At 30.9% G+C, this 7,778-nt stretch overlaps 1 long non-coding RNA gene across 1 annotated transcript; it reads right to left on the bottom strand.

Moving 5' to 3' along the window:
- Window positions 1-3,494: 3,494 nt before the first annotated feature.
- LOC126892349 (uncharacterized) lies at window positions 3,495-6,439 on the bottom strand. Its single transcript, XR_007700795.1, has 3 exons — window positions 5,996-6,439; window positions 5,288-5,441; window positions 3,495-3,669 (listed from the first exon to the last, which is right to left on the bottom strand). It is a non-coding gene; the product is annotated as an uncharacterized LOC126892349 (long non-coding RNA).
- Window positions 6,440-7,778: the final 1,339 nt, after the last annotated feature.

Below are 7,778 nucleotides of genomic sequence, written 5' to 3'. Positions count from 1 at the left end.
CGTTTTAGCTTCGTTCATTTCAAGCTTAATTCCTTAATCGGACTAGACCACTATTATTGACAGACAGATGACAGCCTAGCTTGGAAAACAAAAACAAATAATAAATAAATTTTTATTTTTAATGTTTATTTATACATAATATTCATTCTACAACATAGAGAAATAAAAACAAGATTGTTTTTATTTCTTGTTTTTATTCCTTGTTTTTATTTCTCTATGATTTTTGTAATAATCCAATAAAATCCTAGGAAATAAAGGATAAATATGAAAGCAGCCTCTTTTAATAATTAGACTAGTTGATGATTGAAGTAAACAAAAGAAGCACAGCACCTAACCCGTTTTGCGATGCGTCTACTGAAGCTGTCTCTAATTCAATATCATCGTTGATTGAAATATTGATATGGGTCAATCAACGATATCATAAAATTGTAATACAGGTTTATTAATTAGAACTTGTCTTAATTTTTCAAAAGAAATTTCATGTTCATTTTCCCAAATGAATTCATTTTTTTAAGTAATTGACGTAGTGGATATCGGATATGTTATGTCTGAGAAATTACCAATAAATTTACTTACATAAGTCAGCACAGTGACGGTTTAAGGCAACATGGGGCCCTAGGTGGCCATAAGAAGTAGGCCCCTTTATATCGACCATTTACTTAAAACAAATTTACAGATATTTATGTTGTTTTGGGAAGTAGTTACTCCAAAAATAAATTACGACAATGTAAAAAAGATCATTTTTCTTTTTTTTTACATTTCGCAACAACTGCTCATTAATATTCAATATATGCCAAAGAAAAAAAGGGATACCTATTGTGTCGATATGTGATTTTGCCCTGGGTATGAGTACCACCCCTTCGGGGGTAAAAAAACATACATTCAAAATAATGGATAACTGATTAATTCTAAGTAACTTTTGTTCTATCGAGTTTTTTCACTAAATTAATACTTTTTGAGTTATTTGCGAGTGAATATGTTCATTTTTCAACAAAAAAAAAAAACACCTTTTTAGACAGTTTTTCGCAAATAACTCCAAAATTAAGTATTTTATCGAAAAAGTATTCTTAGAAAAAATATAGCCTATACAAAATTTCAAAAAATGGTGTATGTATGAAGTATGTAGACCCAGTACCCACATAACAATGATGTTCGTATCATGTTCTAAGCATATACTACCAACATTCGTCAGAGTATATTCTTTTTAGTATATGCGTAGTACAAGCATAGCATGTACCTTAAAAAACATTCTAAATTTCATGTTCTTTGCACATACTTTAAAGTATATTCTCGTACCGAATATACTGAGTACATTCGTGTACGTAGTAACTCGGAATATTCGTAAAAGTTTATTCTTAGAATGTACCTTTACCGAATATTCTTAGCACATACTTATAAGTACATTCTTAACACATACTTATAAGTAGATACTATTCTCAGAATATACTTTTACCGAATATTCTTAGCACATACTTATAAGTACATACTTAACACATACTTATAAGTAGATACTTTTAAAATATCTTAAAAATAATATATATGTATGTATAGGAAGAATAATGTTAGCCTATAGATTATCAACTTCGTTAAGAATAATTAATGAAATTTAAAAATTTATGTATGTAGGTACTATTAATTAAACTACCGAATTCATTATTTAAAATTGTTTTAATTGTATGGTAAAAATGTTTAAGAATTAATTTTATTAACGAAAAAGGAGAAATTGTCGTTTCGCTTTCATAACTGAAATGCATTTACTATTTTGATTAAGTTTATTGAGTATTCTTATGTAGAATTTTATTTTTACATGGAATTGACATTCAGGTAAGCTGTGTGGCTGAGCCAAAACCCACAACCGGCACAAACAAAGCGGAAACGACCGCTGCATACCTGCATAGGGGTTAGCGGGTAGGGGGTTGGGAACAAAGGAAAAATACAAAATATGAAAATAGTTACTGAATAGGCATTTGGCATTTGTGTCTACACTTAACACTAACAATGTCTATGCTGTGTTGTGAGGAAGACCAAGTATTTCAACCAGGAATAGGAACATGCATAATTAAACGTTTTATTTTGTTTGCGGTCAACTTACAAATAAAAAATTCATTTTGGTACTTCAATATTACTTAAATAGTAAGTATGTATATAGGTACATATAAGCAACATATAAATTTTAGTTATTTACATACATATGTTACATAATATTTATTTGGGTACGATAGGTATATGAATATGAATATATAAATTTATATATTCAGCATTTTTATTTTTATATGCACATAATAACTAAATATATCCCTAATAGCACACGACGTCCTTTGGACGTCCAAAATAGGTCCATTTTTGGTCCTTACGTCCATGGACTATAAACGGACGTCCTTTGGACGTCCCATTTTGGACGTCCTTCGGAAGGAATAAATATGGACGTCCTTTGGACGTCCGACGTTGGACGTCCTTCGGACGGAATAAATATGGACGTCCTTTGGATGTCCGACGTTGAACGTCCTTTGGACGTCCATACTGGACGAAATACGGACGTTTTATGAACGCTTATATATTATATTGGACACATTATACCAATTACGGGATCAAATAGCAAAATAATTCAATAAAATATTAACTTACGCGTTAACTTTACGTTAATGAAATACAGTCAAACCTGTCAGTAACGGCCACTAAAATGAAAGAACTATTGGCCGATATAGAAAGGTGGCCGTTATTGCCAGTTTTTGTAGTCTAGATATACAGTAAAACTTGTGTTACTGGCCACCTCCCTAATAACACAAAACATTCCATGAATGTTCCTAGAATGTACTCACAGGACATTCCAAACATTCCTGGAATGTCCCCAAATGCACACGAATGTCCCTGGAAAGTCCCTGGAATGTGCTGTGTCAGCATTTTAAATATTCTTAGAATGTTCTGTTGGAACATTCCATGAATGTCTACGAATGTTCTTTGGACATTCACAGTATATGTTTTAGACTGAATGTCTTGTTGGAACATTCCATGAATGTTCTTTGGACATTCACAGTATATTTTTAGACTGAATGTCTTGTTGGGACATTCCATGAATGTTGGAACATTCCATGAATGTTCTTTGGACATTCACAGTATATTTTTTAGACTAAATGTCTTGTTGGAACATTCCATGAATGTCTACGAACGTTCTTTGAACATTCACAGTATATTTTTTAGACATTCTCTGAAATATATCGTCAGTGCTGTGACAATACCTCCTATATCTTTTTTCATGAGGTTTGCAGGAGACAAAAAACATTTTTAAGGTCACCTCCTGTTGCATACGTAAGTTCTGGCTTGTTTTGTAGTAAATAGGTAGTTAAATTTACTGCAAAACAAGTCAAAAAATATATGAAAACAGGAGGTGGCCCAAACAAGTTTTTAGTCTATCTTACAAATCTCATGAAAAAACAGATAGGAGGTATTGTCACATCACTGACGATATGTGGCCATACCAAATAATGCATCCTTGATAAATATAAACATTTTTATTGCAAAAAATCTTTTCATACATTTTTTTAATGTAATTTACTGATATTCCTATAAAAAAATGTGTCACATTTGCTTTGTAAACCTTTCTTTTGCCTTTCATAGCCACATATTCCATTTCCTTCCTGGTTTTTTGTAGACCACTTCTCTCAGCTGATTCTAAAAGAAAATAAAATAAATGGTAATTTTTCTATCCTTTACAATTAACAATCAGAAGAAATATTTACAGGTAATAATATGCATATAATAATAATAATAAAATAAATAATAAATTAAATAATATTTAAATAAATAATAAATAATATTTAATAAAGAAAATAATAAAACATTTTGTATTTTGACAACGACGTCCGATGTGGAAGTAGAAACCATAATAAAGTTATTTTTTCAAGTAAATTCTGGCTTATTTCCCCATTAAAATAGTTACAATAATTACAAAAATGCCACAAAGAAATAGCTTTTTCACAAACTAATAAGTATTTTGTTTTATTATATTTATTGTTTTTATTATTTACTTTAACTTAAGATTATAACTTAATTCTTGTTTTCTATTTCTGATGTTTTTATTTATTTGCATTCAATATTAATCTGTTTTCTTGTATAATCTATTTCGCAATAATTATGTGATATATTGGACTTAAAATGAATTCAAAAATTTTTTGTAATTGGGCAACAATGTCAACTTAGATCTCTGATGTAGATAATGAAGAACAACGGTATCTACAGTTGGAAAAATGAAAGAATAGGGCTTTTCATCAATTGTCATTTGTTTCGAGCTTCTGTCATGTGTCACATAATATTAATATATCTACGTCATATGTCTTTGGTTTGTATCTATTATTGTATATACCAATAACGTATGTCGTAGATATATTAATATTATGTGACACATGACAAAAGCTCGAAACAAATGACTGTGAATGAAAAGCCCTATACCCATGAACGATCACATCAATCACTTATTTTGTATTTGCTATCTTTTTCTATTTTAGAACAAATAGAAAATGATATAAAAACATTAAAAATAAAAAACTGGAGAAAAAAAGCACGAAACAGATCAGAGTGGAGAAGAATCCTGGAACAGGCCAAGACCCAGAAAGGGCTGTCGAGCCAATGATGATGATGATCTTTTTCTATAGGTAACAAACGTTTGTGATTTATAGAAAAAGACAGCAAATAGGGCTTTTCATCAACTGTCATTTGTTTCGAGCTTCTGTCATGTGTCACATAATATTAATATATCTACGTCATACGTCTTTGGTTTGTATCATTGGTATATGCCAATAACTTATGACGTAGATATAGTAATATTGTGTGACACATGACAGAAGCTCGAAACAAATGACTGTGAATGAAAAGCCCTATACAAAATAAGTGATTGATGTGATCGTTCATGGTTATAGGGTTTTTCATTCAGTCATTTGTTTCGAGCTTCTGTCATGTGTCACATAATATTAATATATCTACGTCATACGTTATTGATATAATCAATGATACAAACCAAAGACGTATGACGTAGATATATTAATATATGTGACACATGACAGAAGCTCGAAACAAATGACAATGAACAAAGCCCTATATTGCTTTTCATCGATTGTCATTTGTTTCGAGCTTCTGTCATATGTTATATAATCTGTGTATAATATTAATACAACACGGATTATACGACATATGACAGTAGCTCGAAACAAATGACTGTAAATGAAAAGCCCTATTCTTTAATTTTTCCAACTGTATATTGTAATTGTATTATTAATTGGGTTAAGCATATTACCTGTGTGATATAAGCTATTGGAACAGCACAGTCTCTCAAACGGTTGAAAGTGAAGTTCTGTCAATATCTTTTTCTAAAAAATGTTTTGAACATACTGCTCTATTAACAAATCTGATCAATACTTCATGCATTCTTCGCAGGATCTTCTGGAAAGCTAAAAATACAAAATATATGCATTACTGAGCATTATTAACAAATTTTAGTTTTAAATAAAAAATATGATTAATGAACTCACAAAATATTATAAAAAGCAGCTTAGAAATTGTTTATTAGTATAGTCGTTTCCCTAGCCACAACTGGCTAGTGATTTTAGTAGGTAATTTTTTTGTTTTTGGCCATTTTTGCCAAAATTACTAACTATTTAGTTATTTTTTTGCCAATTTTACCAAATTGTCAAAATTATTTACTAAAATCACTAGCCAGTTGTGTCTGAGACTAAGTTTAGCGAACCGACTGTACTATTCATACTGTGTATTCATTAGTTGGTACTATTATAGTGTGTGGTCTACCATCCTGTTTATAAACGCATACATTAGCAAAAACGCAAAAAAAATTTTAATTTTACAAATAATCCGTTTGTTATTATCTCTATTTACTATTTTTGTTAGGAATAAGCAAGTTTGTGGCTTATTCGCAATTATTAAAATAATAAATGGATATTTTCTGAAATAGGGGCATGCCTTTGTTTACATATTTGCATATACTAACCTTTGAAACATTATTCCTGCAGATTTTTTATCTACATTGCTTCTGCTACTCCAACTGATTTTATGCACTATATTAATAATACTATTAAAGTTATTATAAAAGTATCCGAATTAAAAAATATTCTTAAAAAGCACAAATAAAAACAAACAACGATCACGCACGGCAAGGTGGCCAAGGCCAAGATGCATGTCAAGATGGCCGAAGCACCGAAGTCTGAAGTGAGGTCATTGGTCGTTTTTAGTCACGTGATGCCCTCTCTAAGCACCATGCACAAATACATGCGCCGTGAGTTTGAAAATGAACATATAGGAACATTGGTAGTATGTTCACAGAATGTCTTATGGTAACATTCCACGAATAATTTAATCAGATGTTCACCGAATGTTCCCTAAATGTCCAGGACATTCAAATATTGATAGAACTTTGGTAGTACATTCCTGGAATGTTGTGTGTTGTTAGGGCTGATAAAATCGGCCACCTGTACTAACGGCCAGTTTAAATATTCCCCAAACCAATTATATCTAGACTACAAAAACTGGCAATACCGGTCACCTTTCTATATCGGCCAATAGCTTTTTCATTTTTAGTGGCCGTTACTGACAGGTTTTACTGTAATTGGTTTGTGGAATTTTTAAACTGACCGTTAGTACAGGTGGCCGGTGTTTGCAGGGGGCCGGTAACACAGGTTTTACTGTAGTTTAAATCGAAAAGATTAAATCTTAATTCAAAATTGTATATACAATTATTACAATTATAAACAAACTATATAGTTTAATATCCAAAAAATGTTTTTGATTTTATGTAATGTAATGAAAATCTTATTTGTAAATTATTGGTTACAATGTTTAACAATAGGAAATATTCAAGAATAAATAAAATAAAAGTTTAATCCTAACAACACAAAACATTCCAGGAATGTAGGTACTACCGTTCTATTCCGTGAACATCTATCTGATTAAATTATGGGTGGAAAGTTACCACAAGATATTCTATGAACATAGTACAATGTCTTCCTGGAGGGGTAAAATTTTCCATTACAAGATTTTAAGAGAGGCCATTTATTGTACTGTTCAATTTGCGTTCATTTTCAAATTTGCCGCGCGAGTATCTATGTAGCGTCTCGTGGTCATTGGTCATCACATTTCATTTTCATAACATAACCGATAACCTAAAAATTTAGTAAAGTAAAAATTTTGATTGGAAAAAAGTGCATCGATAAGGGGGTGTGGGAAATGGAAATTAGTGGCTTTTTTGCTGTACTGTCTGCTTCTGCTAGTTTTTGCTCTGGGCTCTGGCTAGATCTCTTGTTTAAACAATTTTGTAAGTATTATAAAATCCGTTTTCAATTTTCTTTATTCTTTATGAAACGAATCATTTATACATGCATATTATTACCTGTAAATAGGTACCTATTTCTTTTGATTTTTAATTGTAAAGAATAGAAAAATTACCGTTCATTTTAATTTTTTTTAGAATCAGCTGAAAGTGGCCTACAAAAAAAAAACCAAGAAGGAAATGTATAGCCTTGTGGCTATGAAAGGCAAAAGAGAGATATAAAAAGTGTATTGGCTAGTTGGAAGAAAGTCCACATTGTCCATGCATAATAAGTTATTACTTTATCAACAAATATCAAGAAGATAGCAGGGTCACGAGCATCAACTTCATAAGTTCAAGAATATCGAGGAAATCCAGCTCCTCGATACTACTGGGCAAACTAGAAGATTGAAGAGGACAAATCCTTTTGAACTAGTTTGAGTGATAGGTGATAGTGAAAAACGGAGCA

The sequence above is a fragment of the Diabrotica virgifera genome, chromosome 9 (genome assembly GCF_917563875.1).
Source record: "Diabrotica virgifera virgifera chromosome 9, PGI_DIABVI_V3a".
NCBI lineage: Eukaryota > Metazoa > Arthropoda > Insecta > Coleoptera > Chrysomelidae > Diabrotica > Diabrotica virgifera.
This window is presented reverse-complemented; position numbering and strand designations above follow the sequence as displayed.